Below are 18,496 nucleotides of genomic sequence, written 5' to 3'. Positions count from 1 at the left end.
TCTCTTTCTGTCTCTGTCTCTCTGTCTCTCTCTCTCTCTCTCCAAGTCTTTCCCATGTCTTTTCCTGTCTCTCTATAATTTGGTCTCTATTTGTGTCTGTCTCTAAATCAATTTCTCTGTTTCTTTGCTTCTCAGAATGACTGAAACTGCAGGAGCCCAGGAATTTGGGCCTGTGACCCTTTCCGTCCCTCTCTCCCTCCCTCCCCACTGCCCTCCCACCCTCCTTCCCCAGCAATGGAACCTAATTCTTAGTCCTTTAGGATGGTGACAGGACTTGAGAATTCCTAAGGGCCTTGGGTCTCTGGGTCCCAGTAGAACAGAGGAAAGGCCAACCCTCTAGAGCAGGGGTGTCCAAACTTTTTTCAACGTTTTTTACCAAGGGCCATATGTGGTAACATACACAAACAGCCAGGCCACTCACTCGAGGTGAAGTACGTATTGCCTCACCTGGTTTATTTAAGTAAACTAAATATATTTTTGGAATTTGCTGCAGGCCAATAAAAAATGGATTGCAGGTCGCAGTTGGCCCATGGGCCGCAGTTTGGAAACCCCTGCTCTAGAGAGATGGAGGGGAGGAAAAAAAGAAAAAAGAGAAAACTCACTTTCCTCTCCCTCTGTACCCCAGATGCCTCTACTTCAGCTTTGCCCCGGCCCACCTGAAGTCATGAGACTGTGCCTTCCCAGCTGAGACAGTGGGAATTCCAATGTCCCAGTTTCAGCCAGCCTAGTCCCTGCCTCACAGGCCAAATTTTCTGAGACTCCCTCTGGGCTTTTGTCTAAGGGAACCCCCACCCATGCCCCAGTTCCCCACAGAGCCCACCTGCCTCCCATCTTCCAATCAACCTTCTCCATGCCCTCAATGTTCCAATCACCCCATCAGTCAAAGGGAGAAAGAACGGGGGTGCAGGGAGAGCTCAAATGAGGGCATGGGGAAGAAGGGGCTGAGAGGGTGGGGCTGCTGGCCCACTAGGACTGGGCTGGAAAAAGCCAGCGAACATTTGTTTTCACTTAGCTCAGCCCCAGTGGCCCCAAATGGAAATGGTAGGGCCCAGGAGCCTCTCCAGCTTTCCCAGTCCGGGCCCAGCTCCTGCCTTATGGATGGTATGTGAGCAGAAGGACCCTGCCATGTCCTTGGCTGTTCTGGGCGGAGCCCCTACCCTCTTCTCACCGCTCCATTTATGATACCACCTCTCCCTGCTGTGTCGTCTCTCACCTCGGAGGGATCCGGACTCAGACTCTCTCCTAATCATGTTGGTGCTGCTGGCTATCTCTCCCGGAGTAACAGTCAGCACATTTTTAATCGAACACCTACTACATGCCCGGCACCCTGCTAGATAGTGGAGAAAAAACCGTGGTGAGCAAAAGCAGACATAACTTTTATCCTCATGGAGCTGACGGTCATTAATCATGTCATCTCACAAACAAATGGAAAACCACAACCTTGACCTGTGCTGTGGACAAGGGAGGGAGGACACAATGAAAGCCTCTGGTGGGGGGACTGGCCAAGTCAGGAAAAGTGAGAAGTCTTCTCTGAGAAGGGAATGCTCCAACTGAGGTACAAAAATAAGTTGGGGTTAACTGGGAGACACAAGGCAGGGAAGAGCATTATCAGGCAGAGGGAACGGCCTTGGTGAAAGCCCTTTGGGGATATGGAGAAGGTGTGTGGGCACCAAATCAGTATTGGCACGGGGTTGAAAAGAGAGTGACAAGCAGCTTGGTTGGAGCTGAGGTAGGAGGTATTTGGGTGATAGTCCAAGTAAAGCCTTACAGGCATGGAAGGAAATTTTTTTCTTATTTTGAAAGCAATGGGAATTCTACGAGACAAGTATATTGCAAGAGGGAAGAAAAAGAGATGGAGGGGGACTTCTTGATTAAAGGAGAACTAACAGACATATAAATAAAAAACAAATGCAGGCAAAGGTGAATTATAGTATTTAGAGATGCATGCTTGGATGACAAAAATAACTAGATGCTTACCATGAAAGTCAGAACGGTACGTGATCTGGAGGTGACGGGAGGAGGCAGCTCTATTTTGAGGGGTGCATGAGTGGGACGGCTGGCAAGTTTCTGTCGCCTTTCATGGCAGTTAATTTCAAGGCTCTTCAACAGTACATTTGTTCTGTTCTCTTTTCTATATTAATCAAAGGGTTTTTTAAAAAAAGCAATAGGAAGTCACTGTGGAGATTTTATTGGGACAGTGAGTGACACGGTCAGTTTTACATTTTGAAAAGATGGTTCTGATCACAGTGTGAAGGGTGGATTGGAAAGGAGCCAGCGTGGAAGCAGGAAGACCAGTTAGGAGGCTCCACAGTGGCCCAGGCGAAAAGCCATTGTAGCTTCAGTCTGGGTGAATGGTGGAGGAGATGGAAAGCAGCAGACAGTTCTGACTGGTGTGGAGGAAGTAGGGTCGAGTGGACTTGGGCAGAGGCTGGAAATAGGAATCAGGAAGAAGGAGGTGGCAAATCCTTGGGAGGTGGATGCCTCTGAGATTTTTAACTGGCATAACAGGATGAATGGTGGCATGTCTACTCAGCTAAGGAACACCGGAAGAAGACAAGCATAGGTGAGGTTGGGTGGGGGTGTTTGGGACATGAATTAAAGACGCTTCTGAAATATTAACAAGAGCTGTCGAGTAGGCAGTTGGATATATGGGACTGGAGCTCAGAGGGGAGGTCTGGGTGAGTCATCTCGGTGGAGGGTGTAATTAAGCCAAGAGCATGGCTGAGCTCGGCCAGGGAGAGTGCAGTGAGAGGAGCTTTGATGAAGTACAGTGTTTAATGGCTGCATGAAGGGGAAGAGCCTGCAAAAGAGACTGAGGAGGGGCTCCAGAGGCAGGAGGGTACAAAGAGCATTGTGGCTTCACAGGAGCCAAGGAAAGACAACATTTGGAGAAGAGGGCAGTGGGCAGCCATATCAACCACTTCTGAGAGGCAGATGAGGAGGAAAGCGTGTTCGTAGAACACACAAGGGAAATCACTGAATCAGTTAAATCTCAGGCTAATTTTCCCAAAGCACAAATACGACTCTGTGATTTTCTTTCTTCGGCACACCTTCACTTACAAAATCATGCTTCTTAGCTTGGCATTCAGATCCCGCCCCAATTTGTCTCTTTGTCTGTCATCCCAGCCTCAACTTCCCTATTGTCTCCACCTGAGCTCCAGGCTCACAGTGGTTCTTGGTCAGGCCTCCAAACTCTGGCCGTCACTCCTTCCCCCTCCACGTTCTGCTCACACTCCACTCCCCAGCAGGCCTAGCTCAGCTCCCACTGCCTCCAAGATCCCACATACCTAGAGTTGGAAGAAATCTCTCCAATTCCCAATAACTCACAGCATTTTTTTTTTAAACTTTTACTTATTTAAGTGTGTTTTTCCAAGTCCAGTAGTTGTTTCAACCTAGTTGGGGAGGGCGCAGCTCTCACTGGCCCATGCAGGCATCAAACCGGCAACCCTGGTGTTATGAGCATTGTGCTCTAACCAACTGAGCTAACCAGCCACCCCATAACTCGTAGCATTTTTAAACTTCTCTTATAGGAAATACTGCCTTTAGAGTTGATTTTGTTTGTATATTTTTCCTCCACTTGCTTATGAGTTTTCGGAGGGGGTGAACTATGTCTGGCCTGCCGTGGACACTTCATAAACTTGTCTTGTGTTGAACTTCAGGAGAATGGAAGATATGTTGCTGGGCAGGAAAAGGCTAACTCAGCAGGTATGGTGTCTCCTCGTCACCAAAACCAGGTCTTTTGAACTCAGGTGGGAAATTGGGGTCCTGAGATTTCTTAACATCCCCTCTCCTGGTGCAAACACCGCGCACAGCTAACAGCATGGCTCCTTCTAGGGGAGCCTAGCACAGAGTCACAGCGCCATCTTCTGGCAAGACGGGACACTGTGCGGTGAGAGAAAACACTTTCTGAAAGGTTGTCTGGGTAACAGAGAAACACAAATTAAAAATGAGAACCTGGAAGAACAACCTGTTAAATTAACAACAAAATTTTAGAAGGTGTAAAACTCAAAACTGGCAGAGGTGGGGAGAAACCCTTGGGCATTGCTGGTGGCGCTATAAATTTGACCACACTTTCTAGAGGGCATGCCAATAAAATTGGCCATATACTTAGCGTGATTTTACTTTGGGGGTGATACACAGTGTAAGTTACTTAAGAGAAACAAAAGAACCTACTCTATGCATGCACATATAAGTACATTTTCTTTATTAGTGAAGAGCTAGAAACTTATGCAATGCCTAGCTAGCAGTAGGGTATGGTTAAACCTGGTGTGATTTGACCACACAACAGAATTTTGTGCAGCCATCAAAATGACAAACATGTTCATTGTATTGAAACAAGGAACAGTCTCCATAAAATAATTCCAGGTGGCAAAAAGCACACCCCAAAATGTTATTTTTATAATAAAGGCCTGGAAATAGAAACGGTGCATGCAGCAGTAAGGATCAGGAGAGGATTACAAATTTTAGAAATAGTTGATGTCCTTCAAGGGCACAGAAGCACTTGGAGTTTTTTGCTTATTTATTTACTGTTTGGTTAAAGTTTGTTTTTATGATCAAGGCTTCAGCTCTTCAGTGAAAATAAATCAAATAAGGAGGGAACTGATTGGGAAAATGTCCAAAGCTCATGAGGCTGAGGAATGTCCCTTGGGGACAGTCAGGGTCAGAGACATTCCCTGAGGCTTTTCTCCAAAACTTTCTTTCTTGTAGCACAAGGTCTCGCACGTAACATGTTCAATAAATGTCTGTGGAGCCACTAAATGAAAATGATGCGGTGCCTGAAATATCACCCATCTTCCTTGGTGCCGTTCTTCTCTCAAGAAGCCTCCCTCAATTGTCCCCCAGCTCTTGTGTCTTCAAGTTGTTTGCCCTGGTTCTATGAGGACCAGATCATGCAGAGAAGCTGTCACTGAACCCCACAGCCTGACCTTCCTATTGCCTTCAATGCTTCCATTAAAAAAAAAAAAAAAAAGAATCTAGGACTGGCCAGAAGGTAGGTCCCAAGGAGCTGGATACTTCTCACATTTTGGATTTGTACCCAGCATCATTTCATCAAAATTGATGGCATGCTTCCTTTGTCCTGGGCACATAACACGGATATGCCACAGATTGGGTTCTCCTGAAGCAGATGCTGAGATAGAGTCTGGGGTACAAGGGGTTTGTTTGGAATCAGCACCCATGAAAGGAAGGGGAAGGGAGCAGGACTGGGCAGAGCCAAAAGTGGGGCTGCAATGCAGGCTTGACAAAGCTTCCGTCAACATAGGCGTCTTGAGCTCTGGAGGGAGTTTGCCCACCAGAGCTCACCAGAGTGTTCCTTTCTGGGTTGAAATGGCCGGGCCTTTACACTCCTACCTCACTTGGTCACCAGATACGTGGGCAGCCCCCAGAAGGGCAGAGTGTGTTCTCTGAAGCTAATCCTGAAGGAACTGACAGCTGGAGACTGTCTGCTGACCCCACTCCCTGGAGTTGGACAGCAAGGCCGTTCATGAAGGGGAACCTAGGCGGTCCATCTCAGTATTTACTATGGGATATTTGGCAGATGAGGAAACTGAGGCCAAGGTCAGAGTCACTGAGTGGTGAGGATAGGAGTCCAGTTTCTGCCTGCACCCTTGCCCCCGTCCTCCTCCACCCGTTCCACTGTGGCCCCGCTCTACCCCAGAAGAAGGTCCCAGGCAGGGCCAGCTCCTCAAAAAGAGATCCCATGGAGCGAATGTTAATGGATGGCATGTAAATAATCAGAAGGGGACACAGGGTGCCCAGCGGGGTCAACAACATTCCCCAGGGTATCAGAAAAGGAGGACTCGGAATGCCCCTCTTATCCACCCCATCTTCTCCTTCAGTCCCCACTCCCCTGGACTTACGGCCCACACGTTCTCTGATTTTCCTGTCTTCCCATATGCCAGAATATGTCACCTTGCTCATGCCTCTATCATAACACGGCCTACTCCACTGTACTCTTCTGTCCGCTGTCTGCCTTCCCCCTGCACAATGAGTCCTTCCATAGCACATATGCTGCCCCAGTCATTAGCTCTTAACTATAGCTTTGCATCATTTTACTTTTAATTTCAAAAGACAAACAAGATCACATAAATCGGCTTTGGAAATAGAGTGGGATGAAATTCAGCTGAACCATTTACCAACTGTGGGAACTTGGGCAAGTAACTAGCCTGTTGTCCATGTCTCAATTTCCTATAAGGATGGGAATACCCACCCACAGAGCTGTAATAAGGATTGGATAACATCATGAAGACACACCAGATCAGTACCTGAACGATACCAACTTCTCGTTCCTCAGTAATTGTTTTTTCTAAGTGAAGAACTCAGGGTGAGGATCACGTCTTCTTGCCTAAATGAAGACAACAAGGACTCCAAGACAATTCCCAGGATCCAGATGCATCTATACATCATCACCTAGGGGAAAGGGATGCATTTCCTTGGACCTTTAAGGTTAAAATGAGACATCTAAAGAAAAGTATCAGGTAAACTAGTTTTGGTGATACATGGATATGGCAAAATCCATGAAGGGGCCTGCAGACGATGGTGTTTGGGGAAGACGGTCTACCCGTGTGCCGAGGGCAGTATTACACCCACCCATGCTCTAAAGGGAAACATGAGACATCCCAGAAAGGGCAATAGGACCACTCCCCCAGAGCACAGCAGTGGACGAGACAAGCTAAGCAGTCATTCCTTCCAATCCAGCGGTCGCCAGCCTGACAGGGAGCTCCAGAGAACCCCTGGGGATATGTGTGGAAGGCAGACTCTCCTAGCCTGGGAGTCCAGTCAGACATCTGTCTTCATTCCTTCCAACGATGCTGTGCTGGAAATGGTCCTGGAAGAAGGGTCAGAAGGCCTAAGTTGTGGTCTGAGGAACTGGTTTGCTTTGTGTTCTTAAGCAAGTCACTTCCCCACTTGCTGCCTCAGTTTCCCCATATGACAGTGGGGTGGAAATGGATGAGCTCTAAGTTAAGTGTAGGTCAGGCAGTCCTTTAAAGATTGTGGTGAATCCTCAGGGCCAGCAGAGGGCGCTAGACCCTAAGGAGCAGATTCAAAGCACCCTTCAGACCACCCAGAAAGAGTCAAAGTTGAGACAGAAAAAGTGACAGCTTCAAACAGTGGTGGGATAATCCTAGGGACCGACTGAAGGGACAGGGCTGCTCAAGAGAAAGAGCTCTGCATAGGGACAGGGCAAGTGGTGTCCCGGCCTATGGGAGCTCTGGGCAGGGCACTTTAGCTCTGTGGGCTAATTGCCATTAGAGACACTGGCTAGTATTCAAAAGCAACACTTCATTCCAGCACCATCTTCCTGTGGGTTGGGGGTTGAAGATAAGACTAATTCATATTCTCTCTCTTCATCCATCTCTCTCCCTCTCTCTCTCTCTCTCTCTCTCTCTCTCTCTCTAACAAAAAAATGTTTTTAAATACTCGGGGAAAAGAAATGCAGCACCATGGAAAACTCTCATGTTCTGCAGAAGACTCAAATGCCTTACTTTTACTTCATCTAAGTTCAAAATGAATTTGTCATTTCAAGATGTCTAAACAAGCAGCTCATTAGCACAGTAATGGTAATAGTAAAAAAAACAAATAAACAAAACCCTAGAAACAACCTAAATGTCCATCAATAGGGAAAAAATTAGCTACATTATAGCAATTCCTTACCATAAAACATAAACTCCCTACACATAGTGATGGAGTCAAGACATACTGTGCATGAAGAAAATAAGAACAGTGCACCAGGGTAAATCCTATAAATGGGTACATTTCTGGAAGGAAACACAAGAAATTGTTAACAGGAGCTACCTTTGGGACAATGGGAAAGGGAGATTTACTTTTCAATTTTATTCCTCTGTATGCTGCTTTGGAATTTTCTAATAATGCGAGTGTATTCTTATTTTTAAATGTCAACAGGGATTAACTGGTGGGAAGATCAGGCATCATTTTTGTTTTTATCTTTAAACTTTACAGTTTTTAAAACAAAAATATTTTGTTATTTTGAATGGGTAGCACATTATAAGGTTCAAAAAATCAGGGCAATATAACAAAATGTGCACGGAAATCTTGCTTCCACCTTGTTCCAATCTACCCCACTGTCTTACCTTCCCATCCTGCAGCTCATCTTCAGTCAATCTGCTATCAGTGTGCCCCATGCTTTGAAAGGCCAAAACTCAAAACGTCAGAGATTGGAGTAAGGAAAGACTTATCGATTGAGCAGACACCAACTGACAAGATGAGAACCCTAGTGGTACCTTAAATCCTTCTTAAGAAAGTTCAGAGTTCAGGCTTCTTTTACGTCAAGGGAAGAGGAAATGGGAGGGGCAAGAGACATCTGGGCTCCGGCAGGGGTCCAAGGAAGACTGTGCTAGTTGATGTGTGTCCAGTCACAGAGTTCCTGCAAATCTTTGATAAACAATATATTATTTCTTTATCTCCTTAAGCCACAAGTAGAATTCCTCTGATGGTTAGTATGCAAGACTAAGCAGAAGCTATTAGCCTGAAGGCTTGGGGAACAAAGCAGGCTTGAACAAGATGGAGTCAGAGAAGTCAAGCACTTCTGTGACACGAATCTTCTGAAACCACTTCTATTGTTTTATGTACCTGCCTGTGTTTCTCTGTGCAGAATTGAGCCACACAGATTCATATTCTAATCCCCTTTTCTTATACAAAAGGTAGTATATTACATCCACTGCTGTGTATCTTTCTTTTTCTATTTAACAATGTGTCCTAGATATCGTTCTATATCACTAAAAAAAAAAATCTTTCCCATCTTCCTCTTCACCCCTTTTCTAATGTAAGTATTTAGTGCTATAAACTTCCCTTTCAGCACGGATTTAGACATTTTAGGGATGTAGAAATCAAGCCTCACAAAAAGCAAATAATTTGCTGAAAGTCACACAGCTAGTGTGGCAACATCCCTTGGGTGGGCAGAGCAGGAGCTCTCTTGAGGCCCAGACTCTTCTCAAAGGTCCTCTGTGGCCTCCAGGTAAAGTAGGACTTCTTAGGACTGAGGTCCACTCAAATTTGCATGCTATCCAGCAGCTCTGAAGGAGAAAACTTGAATTTGGCCTATTCTTGGCATTTAAACGTGCAGCTGGTGGAATGGAATTTTCTGAGAAAGGTAGATTGGGGAGGAGAAGAAGGAGGGAGGGAAGAGGAGAGAGAGGAGAGAGAGAGAGGAGAGAGACCTAATGGTAGTGCTCCAATGGGCCTATGAGACAAATCTGTGTGTGAAGGAAATCTAGCCGAGGCTGCTGTACTGGGTAGCAGGGTTAGGATGTTGGTGGATGCTGTGAGCCCAGTGGCAAGTGACACTGCACTTGACAATAATCCAGGCCCCACACCACACCCTGAGACCCTGGGAAGGAGAAAGCTTGATACAGGGGAAGGAAGGGTATTACTAGGGGCCAGCAGCTCGATTGTGGGAACAACTGTTGAAATAGCTGATCTGAAATAGGTGGGAAGTTTCTGTTGGCCAAAGAGGGAGACAGAAGCCACAGAGCTCTGTGATCAGAGGAGTAAGAAAATGGCACAGGTAGTGGCGTGGGTAGGAGGGTGGCCTCAGCCAACAGAGAGGATGGCAAAGGCAGAGGACAGCAGGGTAATGGGACAACAGCCTAGCATGATAGCTCTCACCATGTGTGGAACATACCCAAGTTCCTAGAAGGAATTGGGGTAGGTGAGGGGTTAGTCCCAGGGGAAAATTACAAGGCTTTCCACTAATTAAAGGGGTATCACTTCGAGCTCTAGGAATTTGGCATATCAGCTGCAAGTGCGGTACATCTATTAGGGTCATCAGGTGAGATATGAATATCCACAGTTCTCATTGGTTCATTTTTGTCATGATTTAATTTTAAATCAGGATCACAACCTGCGTAGAAGACATTATTATTCTCATTTAATACACGAGGACACTGAGGCTCGGAGTTTTTCCAAGCTCACATAACGAGAAACAATGACCTCACACCCTACCTGGTTTCTTATAAACCCAGGTGCACATCACTGACTTGATAGGCGGGTCTGCACGTCTCCCAGAGATGCTGGGTTTGCACCTGGATAGAGAGCTGGGTGAAGTTTGGCACTTTTTTTTAGAAGGGCCTGAGTGCATTTTATTAGGCATGTGTGACACAGCTTGGAGGTTACATATGAATACTGGACAACTAAAGGACAGGACTATAGTTGTGGGTGTTCTGTAATACCGTGTTGCCCCGAAAATAAGACCTACTTCAAAAATAAGCCCCAGTTAAGATCGTCAGCCAGACGGACGCATTTAGTACATTATGACAATGTTCCAGAAGAAGATGACATGATTGTATTTGAATAAATGTAGATGGTTGTATATGAAAAAATAAGACGTCCCCTGAAAATATGCCCAAATGCATCTTTTGGAGCAAAAATTAATATAAGACCCGGTCTTATTTTCAGGGAAATACGGTATCGACTGCGTTCCTCCTAATTTTGTAGTAGCCGTGCAATTGGGAGAAGTGACCTCAGTTGAGGATGAGCCCTGTTAGTCTAAGTCAAGCATATTCTCCTGGTAAGGGTTCTGGAATGAGCATGTGGCTTCCATTGGGCTAATGAGATACAAAGATAAATTTGCCATGGGCTTTTGGAAGATGTTTCCTTCTCTGGGAAGAAAGTACAGGAAAAGATGGTCTCTTTTCTTCTGAATCTTGTTGGGCATCAATAAGGGACCCAGATCTGCTGCTGCCACCTCAGTACTTGAAGCTAGCACTCGTGGAAAGCTGAGCAAAGAGAATCAAGAGAAAATACATCAGAACCACTGGATTAAATTAACTGGAAGCCCAGCCTTCCCCTGGCTGCCCTGTTAAATGAACCAATAAACCTGCATCTTGTTGAAACCAATTTGAATTGTTTTCTATTACATGTGCCTGAAATCACCCTGACGGATACAGCCTGTCCTCTGAGAAATTCAGTCTCACTTAATTCAGGATCTCAGCTCACCTGGGATTCTAAGTTCTCAAGTACTTACCATGTAAGGCTGAGGTTCAGAGTGTGAGAGGACATATTTTGTCCTGCTGTCTTTTCTGGTAGCTCTTGCTCATGATTCCTAGTTTCCTCGTGTATCTAATTATTTCCAAATCTGTGCTGTATATTGTTGGGAAAATTGGTGGCTTCGCAAGAGGTCACTTTCTCCAGAGAACATTTATGCGTGCTTCAGCCAGGCACCTGCAGTCATTACTGACTGAGGACCACGTTAAGCTAAGGTCAAGGTTTGACCCTCTCTGAACCATTCAGATGAGGAAAACCTTGACTGTAAATTGATCTGAGAGCTAGTTTGCCTCTGGATTGCACTTACTCTGATGGTGTGGTTCTTTGAGTTCCCAGCTTTTTATAGGTGAGATTTTCTATTGTACTCCCAATTTGTGTGGATCCTGAGCCCCTGCCATCCCATGTGGCTCTTGTTTGAACTGGCAGATACCCTAGAGCAAAGCCACTTATTTTCTCACTAACTTCACTGTGTGCCTGTTTCTCTTTCAGTTGGAGCTAGTAAGTCATTACTCCCTTGTCTTTTCAGTGCCTTTAAGAGGCTGCTCTTTATATTTTATCTGGTATTTTTAGTAGAATATGTTTTCTGAATAACCTAGCCTGCCAAAACTTCCAAATCTCTTGTTTAAGCCAAATATATTCATTTTCCTCCCAGGAGGCCTTACTTTTGAAACTCAAAACCAGACGATGCTGTCATGCAGGGTGTCATGCGGGGTCTCCTGTCCTGCTCCCCGCATAAGAACGCAGGACACGGTGAGGCCAAAAAGGAACACCCACGGAGCCATAGATAGGGGAGTCATATCCCTATAGCAGGGGTGTCCAAACTGCGGCCCGCGGGCCAACTGCGGTCTGCCATCCATTTTTAATTGGCCCGCAGCAAATTCCAAAAACATATTTAGTTTACTTAAATAAACCAGGTGAGGCAATACGTACTTCACCTCGAGTGAGTGGCCCGGCTGTTTCTGTATTTTACCACATATGGCCCTTGGTAAAAAACATTGAAAAAAGTTTGGATACCTCTGCACTATAGTCTTGCTGGTGGCTGGGTTGGAGACACAGGAAACAGGATCCACATGACCTGCAACCTGCCGACCGCTTCTCTGCCAACCAACCCCACTTGCTAACCGCAATCCGTGCTTGCTAGCTCAGCCACCATCCACTGCTAGCATAGCCACGGCAGTTATATTAGTGGCCAATGGCTCACTGGTTACAGCTGACAGCTGACTAGCCACAGCTGATGGCCATCTACTACCCGAGCCAGCACCTTTCCACGTGAGGCCAAGAGCCTGGAAACTGCACTCCTTGCTCTGTCCCCACAATGCTTTTCCTTCTTTACATGTATCATTTCTTCCCTAAAGCAATAAACAAGAAATTGTCAAACTTGAGTGAGAAAAGAGCTATAGGGAAGAAGGAAGTACCTCTCAATTTGGTTAATATTTCAAAATATTATCCCAACACATATGTAAACTGCTTAACCCAGCACATAGTTGGGCTCAGTAAATAGTTGCTGTTGCCATGATTATTATTTCTATATCCAACTCACCTTCTCTAGGAAGCTTTCCTTCAGTAACCTTGTCTCCTTCCAATTTATCTTTTACTATATTTTCTCCAAGTACCTTTCTACCCCTGTTGACACCCTGTTCATTTACTCTAATTGCTTTTTCAAATGTGCACTTTTTCTTTGTAAAGTGCAGTGATGGAACACCACCCCCAGAAACATTTGAAGGTGTCTTCTTTCTTTAACTCTCATGTCAGAACTCTTTCAACTGCAGGTGACAGAAGACTCATTTCAAACTGCACTCAACAAACGAAAATTCTATTGGTTAATGTAACTGAAAAACCCAGAGGTAGGTCTTCAGGTACAGTTTGATCTGAAGCTCAGTGAATGGCATGAGAACCTGGTCTTTCTCATCATGTTGTGGTCCTTTGCCCTCTGTTTTGTCTTCATTCTCAGGCAGCTCCACTCTGCATGGTAGCAGAATAGTCACACTTACATCATCACAGCTCCAAATCCAGTGGGAAAGGATTCCCACTAGCTCCCATAAAAAGTCCCAGCATTCACCTCTATTGGACTAATTAGGTCAATGCCCCCCTCACTGTGGCCAGGGATTCCCTGATTGGCTAAGTCTGAATCAGAGGTATACTTCCTGGAATCCACAGTTAAGCCTTTCTGAAAACTGTGTGCTCTGAGATTGGAGGAACTGTAGTTCCCTGAAGGAAACTTGGGGGTTGCCAAAAGTGGGTAAAATGGATACTGGGTAGATAAAAACACCATCTGTCCACTTCAGTCTCAAACAGTCCACAGAAAAGGGCTCAGTAATCTGGGGCAGACTAAATTACATTGACAACTGGCTGGGTCTGTCCAGGTCCTTAGGACACTGGCATAGAAGCTGCTTCGTTTCAGCCACACACAGGATGAAAGCTAGAGTGTCTGCGTGTCACAGTCTCCCAAGCACTCTGGCCTTGAGGATCCCATCAGTAATGGGTCCCATCCAGGCTATGCCCTTGGCCTCCTCAAGCTGTTTTTCCTTTTCTGATATAAAAATAACACTTAAACAGGATCCCGACCCCATGTCTTAGAAAAATAAGCTATCCAGAGATGATAGCCAAATTCACCCTAGGGTCAGAGTCCATTGTCCTTATTACACCCAGTTTTGAGAGCAAGCCAAGAAATAGGGTTTCAAAGAAATATGATACCATGATAAGAGATTAAAACCAAACACCCAAGAGTATTTGTTTCCCAACTAAAGCCAGTACCTTCTGCTGATTTGCTCTGCCAAAGAGAATGGGTGGGGCTGGGATGGCAGCAGGAGCAGGTGTGGGAGCTCTGAGAGGCAAAGGGCTGAGGCAGGGCAGAGAGCTTCTTTTTTACAACTGGAAAAGTGCTATAGTGTTAGTGTGAAGCAGTGCTGGTGTACCCCCAGCTGGAGCCTTTCTCTATCTGACCCTTAATGCTACCATGAAATGACTGGTAAAGAGTCCCCGCCCCCAAGCCCCATGCCTGCCTGCTTTCAGAGTCTCGTAGCTGAAGGTCTAAGGGGACAAACAGATGGTGAGGTCATAATTTTAGTAAACACTTACTGAGCGTATATCACACGTCAGGCCTGTGCTTTATTTACATTAAGCTTAATGGTTAAGAGAGTGACGCTAGAGTCTAGAAACACAGTTTTAATTCGGCTCCATCTTACTAGCTTTGAGATTTTGATCAAGTTACCTAATCTCTTTGTGACCTGATTTTCTCATCTGTAAAATTATAATAATAAAAGTGTTTACCACATAGGGTGGTGAGGGATCCCATGGGATACTGCACACGATGTGCTTTGCAGTGTCTGGTAGATATTAAGCACTGCACAAATGTGACACATCCTGGTACGTGCAAACACTTGTCATAGCTAACCCTACCCCAATCCCGCAATGTAAATGCATTAGTTAGAGAGGGGCTTGGCTGCTGTAACAAAGGTTCCATTTGTGAGTGGCTTAAATAAGATAGAGGTTTATTTCTCCTTATAACATAACAGTCCAGAGGTAGACAGGTCAGCATGGGATTGGGGAGGGTCTATCATATTCAACCTGCATCTTCCACCATTAGGTTCCAATGGCTACTGCAGCTCCCACCATCATATCATAATTCCAGTCAACAGGAAGGCAGTAATCAACCCTTTCTTTCTAAGTCACCCTTAAAGCATGCATATAACATTGCTGCTCAGATCCCATTGGCCAAGCTTAGTCGGAAAGCCACCCTATCTGCAAAGGAAGCTGGGAAACATAACCTTGCCCTTAGTTAAAATTGTTGGGATTCACTAGTAGAAGAAGAGGAGAGTAGATACTGTGCTGCTAGAGCCCAACATCTGTCCACCCCTTCCTTACAAAGGGCACAGTTAGCAGCCGTCAAAGGGAAGCAAGGCAGTATTCTATCCAGACCAAGTGTGGGTGAAGTCTTCGTGGTCTAGTGTTTGTAAACCAAAAGGCAGGTAATCTGGCCCTCTTATTCCCCATAGACAACAGTGGGGGAGGAACAGGATAAACTCAGTTAAAACAACTACTCAGGAAAGAATGGCAAACACCTGGCAGTCACTAGAATGGCAAACACCTGGCAGTCACTAAATCCACTTGGGCAGGGATTGCAAAGCCTCTTCCCCACAGTGGGGTAAGTTCTTGGGCAGTGCATCTGGCCACCCCTGCTTCTGCTCTCTGGGAGGATCTCCCTTTTCTCCTCTACTCTGTGGCCTCTGGGAAGTTTTTCCTTACCCAGTATCCTCTGCGGCTACCCTGAGAACACATCTGCCTTTTTGTAGACCTTAAAACTTTCACAGCCCTCTTCCTGCTATGGCAGATTTGGGGCAGTGAGAATAACTTTGGGGGGATGGGGTGGGGTGTCAAACCAGGCCTTGCTGACCAGATTTATGGTTTCTTTGCCAATACAATTCCCTCAACAATCTTAGAAGGCTTCTGACCGGTTCCATATTTGAGTTGCCACAGACAATGGTGTCATTATTTTCATGCTTGAATGTTCTGGATTTGATGGACTTTCTATTATTTCTCTAACACTGGTAGCTACCTTGAGGTCATCTAAATAAAAATGTGCTTGGTGGTGAAGAGAACTTCTTTATTCTGCCCACTGGGCTGGCTTCCACTGTTTGCTGAACAGGGTGTGCTTGAGAAAGGTTTGGGACCACAGGCTCAGCCCTTGCTAAGCCTGCCTCTCCAAAACTGCCTCTTATGACTAGCCTGAGTACATCTCTCTTATAGGACTTTGCCAACAGCAGCAAGCAGCAGCCAATGTATATCAATAATCTGAGTGTTTCCATGAGTGTTTCCAGGCTCTATTAGCATATGCTTTACTTTCCAAGGTATCATGGATGACAGACATGCCACATGTTTTGCTGTACTATAACTATGGTCACCAGCTTAGCAGCATATAATATTTTTCTTTGCTATCTACTCTCCAGTCTCTAAACTGATGCCATTTGTTAGGATACATGTTTGATTTTTGTAGCAAAGACCCAATTTAAGAATGACTTAAAAAATAAAGTTTATATCTCTCTCTCTTATAGTAGTCTATAGACATTCCAAACCTGGTAGGGTGACGCTGAAACCCTTAATAAGCATCTTATATCTTGGGTACAAGATAGCTGCACTTGCTCCTGCCATCACATTAGCATTCCAGTAAGCAGAAGGGGAGAAGGAAGAGAGGAACTCATGCTTCTTTCTTTTAAGGCCTGACCTGGAAGTTGCTCACATCACTTCTTTTGGCCATCACATTGGCCAAATTTAGTCAGAAGGCCATCTTTAGCTGCAAGGAAGGTTGGGAATTTGTCTTTATGATAGGCAGACATTCCAGCTAAAATTCAAGTGATTCTATTATTAAAGGAAGAAGAGAAAAATAGATACTGAGACAACTGGCAGTCTCTGCCATCAAATGTTTTTATCTTCATTTTACATTTGTGGAAACAGGTTCAGAGAAAACAAACAATGCTTACCAAGATCATATGGCAAACGAACAGTACAGCATACATCTTAACAGATCCTCTGACTCCAAAATGGGCTTTCCATCACATCCAGTCAACAAATTTGGTCATCAGTGTGCCCACTGTTTATTTAAAAAATATTCACACATGAATAGATAGATAAATGCCAGCCCAATGTACATTGAGATGTGTACACAGAACACTGGCTATCAGCCCAATGCAGTGAGGGTGATGCAATCAGGGCGGGCCTTCTCAAAAGGAGCCCCTGTTACTGGCCCTGTAGGTGGACCATGTCTGAGGAGGAGGGGAGCATGAAGTTCTGCAGGAGAAGGCAATGGTATGAGCTGAGCCTGTTCTGTTTCTGGCTTAGCTGTGAAGGTGGCCCTGAGCATAAGGGGGTGGGGGTTTTCCAGGTCCAATGCATCGCTCACCTCCAGAGATGGTCCACTTGAGGTGTCCCATTAGCTATGCCTTAGAAGTTCCGTTCTCTGAGACCAGACAGGAAGAGGCCATGGGGATCCTGTGGAAGGAGACCTGCACTCACCCCCTGTACTACCCAAGCAAGACACACATGGATGGGTAAAGTCTCTTCTCTGCTCTCTTCTCCTCCACCCTCCCCACAGGCAGGACAGGGGTTTTGAGGGATGACAGGAAGTATGTTCAATAATTTCAGAAAGAGGGCCGGCCCGGTGGCTCAGGGGGTTAGAGCTCCATGCTCCTAATTCCGAAGGCTGCCGGTTCAATTCCCACATGGGTCAGTGGGCTCTCAACCACAAGGTTGCCAGTTCGATTCCTCGAGTCCCGCAAGGGATGGTGGGCAGCGCCCCCTGCAACTATGATTGAACACGGCACCTTGAGCTGAGCTGCCGCTGAGCTCCCGGATGGCTCAGTTGGTTGGAGTGCGTCCTCTCAACCACAAGGTTGCTCGTTCGACTCCTGCAAGGGATGGTGGGCTGTGCCCCCTGCAACTAGCAAGGCAACTGGACCTGGAGCTGAGCTGCACCCTCCACAACTAAGATTGAAAGGACAACAACTTGACTTGGAAAAAGGCCCTGGAAGTACACACTGTTCCCCAATAAAGTCCTGTTCCCCTTCCCCAATAAAATCTTAAATAATAATTTCAGAAAGAAATCCAGTAATCCATTACCGAGTGTCTGTTCCATTCTCATTCCAAGGCCAGAGACTGAGATGGAAAAAGCTGAAAGGAGGAGAGGAAGGGAAGGGCGGAGAGAGAGGAACTAGAGCAGCTGGGTCAGCATTCCTGATCCGGACACTGACTCAGGCCCCAGGAATGCCAAAGAAGGAGGGGTGGGCAGCCGCCAGAGCTGGGCTGGGATCCTGTTGGCACCAGATGTAGGGACAGCACACACACAGCAGGATTGGGGATCTGGGGCTCCTGCATACCTGGACCTACCTCCAAACGACAGGTAGAAACAGGTGTCTCTCACTCTGTGGACAAGTGCAGGCCCGGATCCCTCAAGCCCACCACACACCTTTAAGGTGATCATCACAGCTCCCCAACTGCCTGAAACAACCCACTCCTCCATCAGAGAGAGGGACAGGCTCCTGGGACTCAAATGGGGACATTGCCATATATTGGTCCATCTCCTGGGACCACCCTCAAACCCTTATCCCCAGCCTCCCAGCTGGCTGCGACTTGCCCTAACTCCAGCACCACCCATGACTGAAATTTGTACAAGGAGGAAAGTTAAGCTCAACCTGCCTCCATTTTATCCTCATTTGGCATCTGACAAAGATGAGAGAGGCCCTCGGAGAAAGCCAGGACTCCAACCAAGCCCAGCTCCTCCTGGCCCCAGTGCCCCCACAGTGTTCCAAGTCACCTCCCTGGCCAGAGGGAGAGTTCTTCCCGCTTGTCTGCAGAGACCCAGGAGGCAGCCCAGGACCAGACGTCAAGATCCCAGGTTGCCCCTTTCCTCCCCACCCTGCCCCCAGGCTGCTGAGTGGGTGGATTCCTCCCTCCCCACTGCCTGACACCCAGTGAGAATCTGATCCCGGAGGGCAGGGTGCCA

The 18,496-nt window shown here is 46.3% G+C and overlaps 1 long non-coding RNA gene across 1 annotated transcript; it reads right to left on the bottom strand.

Annotated features, from left to right (window-relative positions):
• Positions 1-769: 769 nt before the first annotated feature.
• On the bottom strand, positions 770-18,450 carry LOC109452652 (uncharacterized). Its single transcript, XR_002138169.2, has 5 exons — positions 17,614-18,450; positions 16,898-16,986; positions 16,479-16,588; positions 8,241-10,733; positions 770-6,826 (listed from the first exon to the last, which is right to left on the bottom strand). It is a non-coding gene; the product is annotated as an uncharacterized LOC109452652 (long non-coding RNA).
• Positions 18,451-18,496: the final 46 nt, after the last annotated feature.

Source organism: Rhinolophus sinicus, linkage group LG01 (assembly GCF_036562045.2).
Source record: "Rhinolophus sinicus isolate RSC01 linkage group LG01, ASM3656204v1, whole genome shotgun sequence".
NCBI lineage: Eukaryota > Metazoa > Chordata > Mammalia > Chiroptera > Rhinolophidae > Rhinolophus > Rhinolophus sinicus.
The sequence above is the reverse complement of the archived record's forward strand: the minus strand, read 5'-3'. Positions and strand labels throughout refer to the sequence as shown.